Raw genomic sequence first — 9500 nt, 5'->3', positions numbered from 1 at the left:
GGAGTAACGTGAACAGATTTGGTCACTTTAGTTAACGAAATAGAGCAGTTTATTGGAGGCATTTCAGAGAAGATCCATTGGGATGATCCCTGTTTTGAAGGGATTATCCTGTAAGCAAAGGGTGAATAAGTTGGGAATCTACTCACTGGACTTTGGAAGAATGAGAGGTGATCTCTTTGAAACATACAGGATTCTGTCAAGGTTTGACAGGGTAAATATGGAGAGGATGTGTCCCATTACGGGTGAGTCTTGAACCAGATTCTGGGTCAGTCGCGGAATCAAGGGTTCTGTTTCAGATTTGTCAAGTTAAAGGGAACACCGACACAGGTAAGGGGTTTCAGTAGCAATGGAGCTGGGGTGAGAAGGAGACAAGCAACGTTTTAGAAATTGGAATTCGTGGTGTTTGTGATTGTGTAGATGTCTGATCAAGAGGTCACCTTGGGGTCAGATATGAAAGCAATATTGTGAAGAATGTAGTTCTGCCTCAGACACTTCCCAGTGAGAGGGAGGGACACAGCAGTAAGGGAAATGAATTTGGAATAACAACTGAAGGCAACGGGTTTAATAATTACAGTGTTTCATTGGAGTGAATTGCAGCTAATCGAAGCGTGGTAAGCAGTTTGATAACTGAATAATAGTGGAGTAATGGAGAGGGATGATGGGGAGGGAGAGCTGGACATTGTCAGTGTACATGTGAAACCTAACAGTGCTTTTGGGTGATGTTACCTCCTGGCAGTGTGTTGGTGAGAAACAGGACAGACCAAGGATAGAGCCTGGATGGACACCAAATACAATGAATTCAGAAAGGAAAGGGAGAGTGGAGATGGAGCAGGAATTTCCAATGATGGTGAGGTCAAATATTAGGTTTTAGCAGAATGGGAGAGAAGGACATAACCAGAAAAGACAGACAGACAGATCATGGAACAATATCTGTGAATTGCAAGGGAGGGGGGGGGAAAGAGGGTGGTGACAAGCAGGAGGATGAGACAGAGATTTGGAATGTCCATGATTTAGCTACACTAGGGTAAATGGTCAAGATGACCTCTAATAAGGCTTGACAAGGGACTCGAGAAAATGCAAGTTTAGGACTAAAATGAGGAGCACCCTTGTGAGGCAGTTTGGCTCGGTGGGCTAGTGGAGAGGGAGGAAAGAAGCAGAGGCAGCTGATCGGATAGTCTCAATGTTCTGGACAGAGAAACTCCATGTGCTCCTCACTCTTGTTGGAGGTGAGGATGGAGGAGACAGGATAATGGACAGTGTTTTTATTTCCAAAACAATAAACAAAACCTGTGATAGTGATTCTAAAAATAAGTGAACAAACCTGTCATATTTATCATTTATCAAGAATATTAAAATATACAACTGAAGTTCAGGTTTGAATCCCAAATCGGTAGAGGGTGGCTCTGAAGTCAAGAAAAAAATAACTGGAATGAAGAATCTACCATTTGCCATGGAACCATTGAGGATGTTTTTCTGCCATTGACAATGTCCTTGAGGGAAAGAAACCCGACAGTGGCCCATCAAATCACTCATTGTATTAATCACTGCACAGTCTCAACAAAGGAATGAAACTGAATGGACCACATTACATCTACCAATGCACTGGAAAATACAACCACACAATCAGCCCTCTTGACCCTGCAACTTCTGTCTCACTGTGGGCCAACACAGCAGCAGAACTGTACTCCAGCCCAATCTGAAATCTCATGGCCTGATATCCCCCACTTAACCATTAACATCAAGCCAGGGGAACCAACCCTGGTTCAATGGTGAATGCAGGAGGGCATGCCAGGAGCAGTACCAGGCATACCTAAAAATGAGGTGCCAACCTGGTGAAGCTACCAAACCTGCATGCCAAACAGCACAAGCAACACTAAATAGAACTAAGTGATCCCATAGCCAATAGATTAGATGTGAGTTCTGCAGTTCTGCCACACCTCGTCAAGAATAGTGATGGACAATTAAACAACTCACTGGAGGAAGCATCAGATATCCCCACCCTTGCCGATGGAGGGGTCTCACACATTCATGCAACAGATAAGAGGACAGCATTAGCAGCGCTTTTCAGCCAGCAGTGCCAAGTGGATGAGCCTTCTCCATTGGTCCCTCACATCACAGATATGAATCGACTTGGTTGAAAACTCATTTCCAATCAGATCAAGAAATGGATAAGCGGTGTAAAGGTATGGGCCCTGACAATATTTTGGCAATAATACTGTTGGCTGTGCTCCAGAACCTGCTGCCCACCAAGGCAAGTACTGCTCCAGCACTGGCACCGACTGACTTTGTGGAACATTGCTCAGGGATGTTCCAACACAAAAACACAGGGCAGATCCAACTCAGCCAATTCCCCTCCATCAGTCCACACTCGCTCAGCAGTGAGGTGATGGAAGGTGTCATCAACAGTGCTGTCACGCAGCTGCTCAGCAATAACCTGCTCAGCGATGCCCAGTTTGGGTTCTGCCAGGGCCACTCAGTTCCTGAGCTTGTTACAGACTTGATTCACAAACTGACAATCAGCTGAATGAGGTGAGGATGACAGGCCAGACCCCCTCCAAGTCCACTATTTCGACTTCAGTGATATCACCTGACCTCACCACAGTCTCAGCCCATTTGCTGAAACTCTCATTCATTCCTTTTGTTAACTCTAGTTTTCATTATCTAAATCCACTCCTGGCCAGCATCCCACATTCACCCTCCCGATAATCTCAAGAATATTGAAAACTCTACTGCCGAACTGCTCACTTGTACCAAAACTTTACGATCAATCAAAAGGCTCCCATTTATAAGCAACAACAATTTACTTTCGCACCTTTGAATTAATTCCTAGCTGTAATCATTCCTATCCCCCTGCACCACACACCCTTTCATATCTCAATAATATCTCATTTTAGTTCAGACTCTCAATGATGTGTTTATTTTTGAGTTCACCTGTGTGACTGTTTCTATAGATTGCAAGGGAACATGGTCTGGAATCCCCACTCTAACCCCCGAAGATCTGCTTTCTTCCTTTAAGGCATTCTTGAAAAACTGCTTATTTGGCAATGGTTGTGGTCACTGGACACAATATTCTCCATCTGTAGCCTTATGTCAAAAGTTCTCAATAATATTTTTGTGAAATTAAAACCATGATGATTTGTACAGATATCTTCTATTCATCAATATCGCTGAGTGAATAATCTGTAATTTCTCTTACCCAACCACCTTCACCATACAAACTGCAGCATTGCAAGGAAGTCAAACATCACCCTCTCCACAGGCAACAAGGCTTTGGCATTGTTTACTCGTTTCTGTGGAAGGAGAAATACACAGTTGATGTTTCAGGGAGTGCAATATGAATTACAGGAAATGAAAATGGTGCAGAATTTGACTGTCAGAAATGGAAGGAAAATGCACTCGCTTATTGGACAAAAGAATTCTTGACTGTCAAAGATATTGTGGAAAAAATAACCTGATAATGGAACAGCGTATGGTCAGGAGCCGGGCAGCAGTGGACAATTCATTTACATTCCTGAAGAAGGGCTTATGCCCAAAACGTTGATACTCCTGCTCCTCAAACTCTGCCTGGCCTGCTGTGTTTTTCCAGCTCTACATTTTTCAATTCATTTACAAAACAGCTGTGAAAGTAATAGTAAAATACTATATAGAGCAAAAATACACCCATGAGAGACTGAGGAAGCTAGATAATGAACAAGTGGATATCAGAGAACCCAGAGGTGAACCAGAGCAGAGTTTACTTTTATGATCCCACAGTCAAAGATGTCTAGCACAGAAACAGGCTTTTTCGGTCCAACCTATGCCAACAAGATATCCTAGCTTAATCTATCTAAATTAAATCCTATCTGCCACTCCTTAGCCCATTGGCCCATCTGATCAATATCCCACTGTACTCTGAGATAACCTTCTTCATTGTCCTCAATACCTCCAAATTTGATGTCACCTGCAAACTTACTAACTATACGGCCTCTATTCACACCCAAATCATTTAAATGAATGACTAAATAAATCCAGAAAAAAAAAATCAATTTCTCTGTGTTTGAATGTGCTCTGTGTAAATCCTGCCCTGTGACTCTTTTTACCAGGGAAGACTGTACATACATCCGTCTGATCTTTGCCCCCTACAAAGCTGGCGGCCGCGCACGTGTCCAGTGAATCATTGCCCCGAATAAAGATGGCGGCGCTCACTCGGGCCGATTACTCAACGAGACATATTCCCGTGGTATAGTCTAGTCCCGCCCTCATTCACTGATTGGCCAGAGGACCAACTGCCCCGCCAGGTCCTCCAGCTCCGCACCTTCCTAGGCATTGGTCCGCCGCTGACATCAATCACTTCTTCGGTCCAACCTGTCTATGACAACCAGTTATCCTAACCTAATCTATCTAAATTAAATCCTATCTGCCTGTCCTCAGCCCATTGGCCCATCTGATCAATATCCCATTGTATTCTGAGATAACCTTCTTCATTGTCCACAATACCAACTGTTGGCTGGAGCATGCGCACTGCTTCGTGGCTTTTGTTGCTATTTCTCAGTTACAAGAGTGAGGGACAAAGTTAAAAATCACACAACCACCTGATGAAGGACCGGCAAATTAGTCCTTCCAAATAAACCTGTTGGACTATAACCTGGTGTTCTGTGAATTTTAATTTTGTCCATCCTAATCCAACACCAGCACCTTCAAGTTACGAGTGATGGAGGCATGCATAATATAAAAACAAATGATCTAGGAAAAAGAGAAGGCCGTCCTGCCCTTCGAGCCTGCTCTACCATTCATAAGATCATGGCTGATCATTTTGTGGGTGCAGAACCATTTACTCACGTTCTTAACGTATTCCTTAATTAATTATTTTTAAAAAAAACTAATTTAGCTTTAAAAACGTTTACTGAACGAGCATCAACTCCTTCCCTGGGCAATGCATTCCATAGAGGTCAAGAAGTTCCTTCCCAATTCAGTGCTAAATTTGCTGCCTCTAATCTTGAGGTGATGCCCTCTTGTCCTAGCTTCGTCTGCCAGTGGAAACATCCTCTCTACTTCTAGTTTATCCATTCCATTCATTCTTTTATATCTTTCCATTCTTCTGAATTCCAATGAATATAATCCCAATCTACTCAGTCTCTGTTCAGCCAAACCCCTCACCTCTGGAGTCAACATAGTTAACCTCCTCTGCAACCCCTCTCGTGCCAGTACATCCTTGAGCAAGAAAGGAGATAAAAACTACATGCAGTACTCCAGGTGTGGGCTCACCAGCACCCACTATGGCCCACCTCTGCTTTTAAACACAATCCCTTCAGCAATGAAAGACGATATTCCATTTGTCTTCTGAATTGATTGTTGTACCTGGTGACCAATCCTCCTACAGAAGGATGTTCAGTTGCCTCTGCATAGCAAATAATGCATTTTTAAAAAATTCAAGTAATACTCTTTTTTCTAATATTACTCCAACCAAAGAGTAAGACTTTACATTTATGAACATAATATTCCACTTGCCAAACCATTGCCCACTCACTCTCTGTATCTCTGTTCCTCTGCAAAGTTTCCCAGTCCTCCGCACACTTTGTTCTGTTACTCATCTTAGTCTCATTTGTAAACTTTGACACCCTACATGTGGTCCCCAACTCCAAATCATCTGTATCAATTCTAAATAATTGCAGTCCCAACACTGATCCTAGAGGCACACTACTAGTTACTGATTGCCAGCCAGAATAAGGCTTATTTACCCCCACTCTTTGCTTCCTGTTAGTCAACCAATCTTCTATCCATGCTAATACTGTATCCCATGCACCCTTATATAATGCAACAGCCACTTGCGTGGCACCTTGTTGAAGGCCTTTTGGAAATCCAGACACGCCGCATCCACAGGGTCCCCGTTGTCCACATTGCTCGAAATATCTTCTTAGAATTCCAAACGATTTGTCAAGCATGACCTGCCCTTTATGATTCCATGCTCTGTCTGCCCAATGGGACAATTTCTGTCGAGATTCCCTGCTATTTCTTCCTTGATAATAGACCAAAGCATCTTTCCAACTACAGAGAATAAACTAACTGGTGTAGAATTCCCTATCTTTTGTCCACCACCTTTTCTGACAGTCCTTCCTTTTCACTGGAATATGCCTTTGCTGAGCACTTCCTAAAATGTCTTTGAAAATCTTTCACTGCTCATCAACTGTCCCACCATAAAATCTTTGTTTCCAGTCTACTTTATCCAGGTTCTCCCTCATTCTATATTAGTTCCCCATGTTCAAGCACAGGACCAAGGTATTAGATTTTATCTTTACACTCTCCATATGTACTCTAACTTCAACCATACTTCTTCCAAGAGGATCCCTAACACTCAGGTCATTAATTATTCCTGTCTCATTGCACAGGGGCCAGATTTTGGATAGCTTGCTCCTTGTCAGTTCCATTTCATACTGTTCAAAAAAACTATCATGTATACACTTAATGAATTCCTCACGGCTACCCTGACTGAGCTGGTTCGACCAATCTACATGTAGATTCAAATCACCCATGGTAATAGACATGCCATTTTTTCAGGCTTTAGTTATTTTTTTGTTTATTGCCCATCCCAACGTGACGTTATTATTTGGCCTACACACTGTGCCTATCAGTGACTTTCTTGTTAACATTTTGAAAGGATCATTCCTGTTTCTCCTAATGTATGGCAATAACAACAACTGCTTGCATTGAATGGAACTTTCACAATGGCAAATCTCCTAAGGTGCTTCATGAATGATCAAAACATTGATTCAAGAGAATGATTTTAAAATACATCTTAACGGACGATTGAGAAGGTTAGGGAGGGTATTCCACAGATTTCTGTCCTTGGCAGCTCCAATCGTGGAGTGATGCAGATGGGGTGGGTTGAAAAGGGAACGTGCAAACGGGAAAACGAGGAGTGCAGGCAGTGCATAAGGTCTTAAGGACAGAGGAGGTTCTGGACTGAGTCTGTCTGTCATAGAGAGTACGGCTGCTTCATGGAGTTTGAAGCACCGCAATGGGCCCGTGCATGTCATATTAGTCAAGAATGGTATAACGGTAGCTGAGGGAACTTTTGATGAGGACTTCTCTACTGAAGTAGTGTGCGCTGAGGTTAGAAACAGGGGAGGGGAGGTCACATTGCTTGGATTTTGTTATAGGCTGCTGCAGAGTTCCAGGGAGGGGGAAGAGAGGATTAGCAAAATTACTCTGGGTAGGAGTGAAAGTAACATGGTGGTCATTATGGGGGACTTTAACTTCCCAAACATTGACTGAAAATGCAATAACTCTAGTATATCGGATGGATCAGTTTTTGTCCAACCTGTACAGGAGGGTTTCCTGACACAGTATGTCGAAGGGCCGACAAGAGGGGAGGCCACATTGGATCTGGCGCTTGGTCATGAACCGGACTATGTGTTTGATTTAGTTGTAGGTGAGCACTTTGGAGACAGTGATTACAATTCAGTTATGTTTAGTTTAGCGATGAAAAGGGATAGGTACATGCCACAGGTGAAGAATTATCGATGGGGCAGTGGCAATTATAATGCAATTCAGCAAGAATTAGGATGCATAGGATGGGGTACCGAAATGCAGTGGATGCAGACAATGGAAATGTGGAGCTGGTTTAAGGAACAGATATTGCGTGTCCTTGATAGGTATGTCCCTGTCAGGCAGGGAGGAAGTGATAAGGTAAGGGAGCTGTGGTTTACCACAGAAATTGCATCTCTTGTTAAGAAGAAGTAGGAGGCTTATGTGTTGATGAGGCAAATGGTACAGATGAGGCCATGGAGACTTACAGATCAGCTAGGAAGGATTTCAAGAGAGTTAAGAAGAGCAAAGAGAGGGCACGAACAGTCTTTAGCGTGTAGAATAAAGGAGAACCCTACAGCTTTCTACAGGTATGTGAGGAATAAAGGATAGGGTAGGAATAGGGCCAATCAAAGACAGAAGTGGGAAGTTGAGTGTGGACACTGTGGAAATTGGAGAGGTGCTAAACGAATATTTCTCATCGGTTTTCACTCAGGAAAATGAGAATATTGCAGACAATAATGAGGTAGAAGATGTTAGACGAGAAAGGATCGAGGTTAGTTACGAACAGGTGTTATCAATTCTAGAAGGATTGAAAGTAGACAATTCCCCTGGGCTGGATGGGATTTATCCATGGATTTTCTGGGAAGCTAGGGAGAAGATAGCAAAGACTTTGGCTTTGATATTGAGCTGTCATTGCCTACAAGTTCAGTACCAGTGGACTGGATCATTGCAAATGTTATGCCCTTGATCAAGGAGGACAGTCGAGATGACGCAGGTAATTATATACCAGTGAGCCTTACTTCTGTTGTAGGAAAGGTTTTGGAAAGGATTATAAGAGACAATATTTGTAATCATCTGGCAAACAACAATATGATTTCAGATCGTCAATATGGTTTCGTCAAGGGCAGGTCGTGTCTCACAAACTTCATTGAGTATTTTTGAGATGGTGACCAAGCATATAGATGAGGGTAGGGCAGTTGACGTGGTATACATGGACTTCAGTAAAACCTTTGATAAGATTCCAAATGGTAGGCTCTTAGATAAAATGCAGCGACATAGAATTGAGTGTGATTTAGCAGTTTGGATTAGAAACTGACTTTCCTGAAAGAAGGCAGCGAATGGTGGATGATGGAAAATAATCAGCCTCCAGTGCAGTTATTAGTGGTGTGCCACAAGGGTCTGTTTTGGGACCACTGCAGTTTGTAATTTTTTATAAAAGTCTTAGATGCAGGCATAGGTGGATGGATTGGTAAATTTGCAGTTGACACGAAAGTCAGTGGAATAGTGGACAGTGTGGAAGAATATTACAGGTTGCAGGGGGACTTGGATAAACTGCAGAATTGGTCTGAAGGGTGGCAAATGGAGTTCAATGCAGCTAAATGTGAGGTGATGCACGATGTGAAGAATAACAGGAAGGCAGAGTACTGGGTCAATGGAAAGATTCTTGGTAATGTAGATGTGCAGAGGGATGTTGGAGTTCACGTACATAAATGCCTGAAAGTTGCCACCCAGGTGTACAGTTAAGGTGGCATACAGTGTGTTAGGTTTCATTCGTAGATGGATTGAGTTCTGGAACCACAATATCATGCTGCAACTATACAAAACACTGGTGCGGCCATATATGGAATAATGTGTGCAGTTCTGGTGCCCATATTTCGGGAAGGATGTGGAAGCATTAGTAGAGGTGCAGAGGAGATTTACCAGGATGTTGTGTGGTCTGGAGGGAAGGTCTTATGAGGAAAGGTTGAGCAATTTGAACGTGTTCTCATTGGCAAGAAGGCGGCTAAGAGAGGATTTGATAGAGACATACAAGATGATCAGAGGCTTAAATAGGGTAGACAGTGAAAGTCTTTTTCCTAGGATGATGACATCAGTGTGTATGAGGGGGCATAACTACAAATTGAGGGGTGATAGATTTAAGACAGATGTCAGAGGCAGGTTCTTTACTCAGAGACTGGTTAGGGCGTGGAATCCACTACCTACTAATGTAGTTA

This window comes from Chiloscyllium punctatum, chromosome 6 (genome assembly GCF_047496795.1).
Source record: "Chiloscyllium punctatum isolate Juve2018m chromosome 6, sChiPun1.3, whole genome shotgun sequence".
NCBI classification, from domain to species: domain Eukaryota; kingdom Metazoa; phylum Chordata; class Chondrichthyes; order Orectolobiformes; family Hemiscylliidae; genus Chiloscyllium; species Chiloscyllium punctatum.
Note: the sequence above shows the minus strand (reverse complement) of the source record.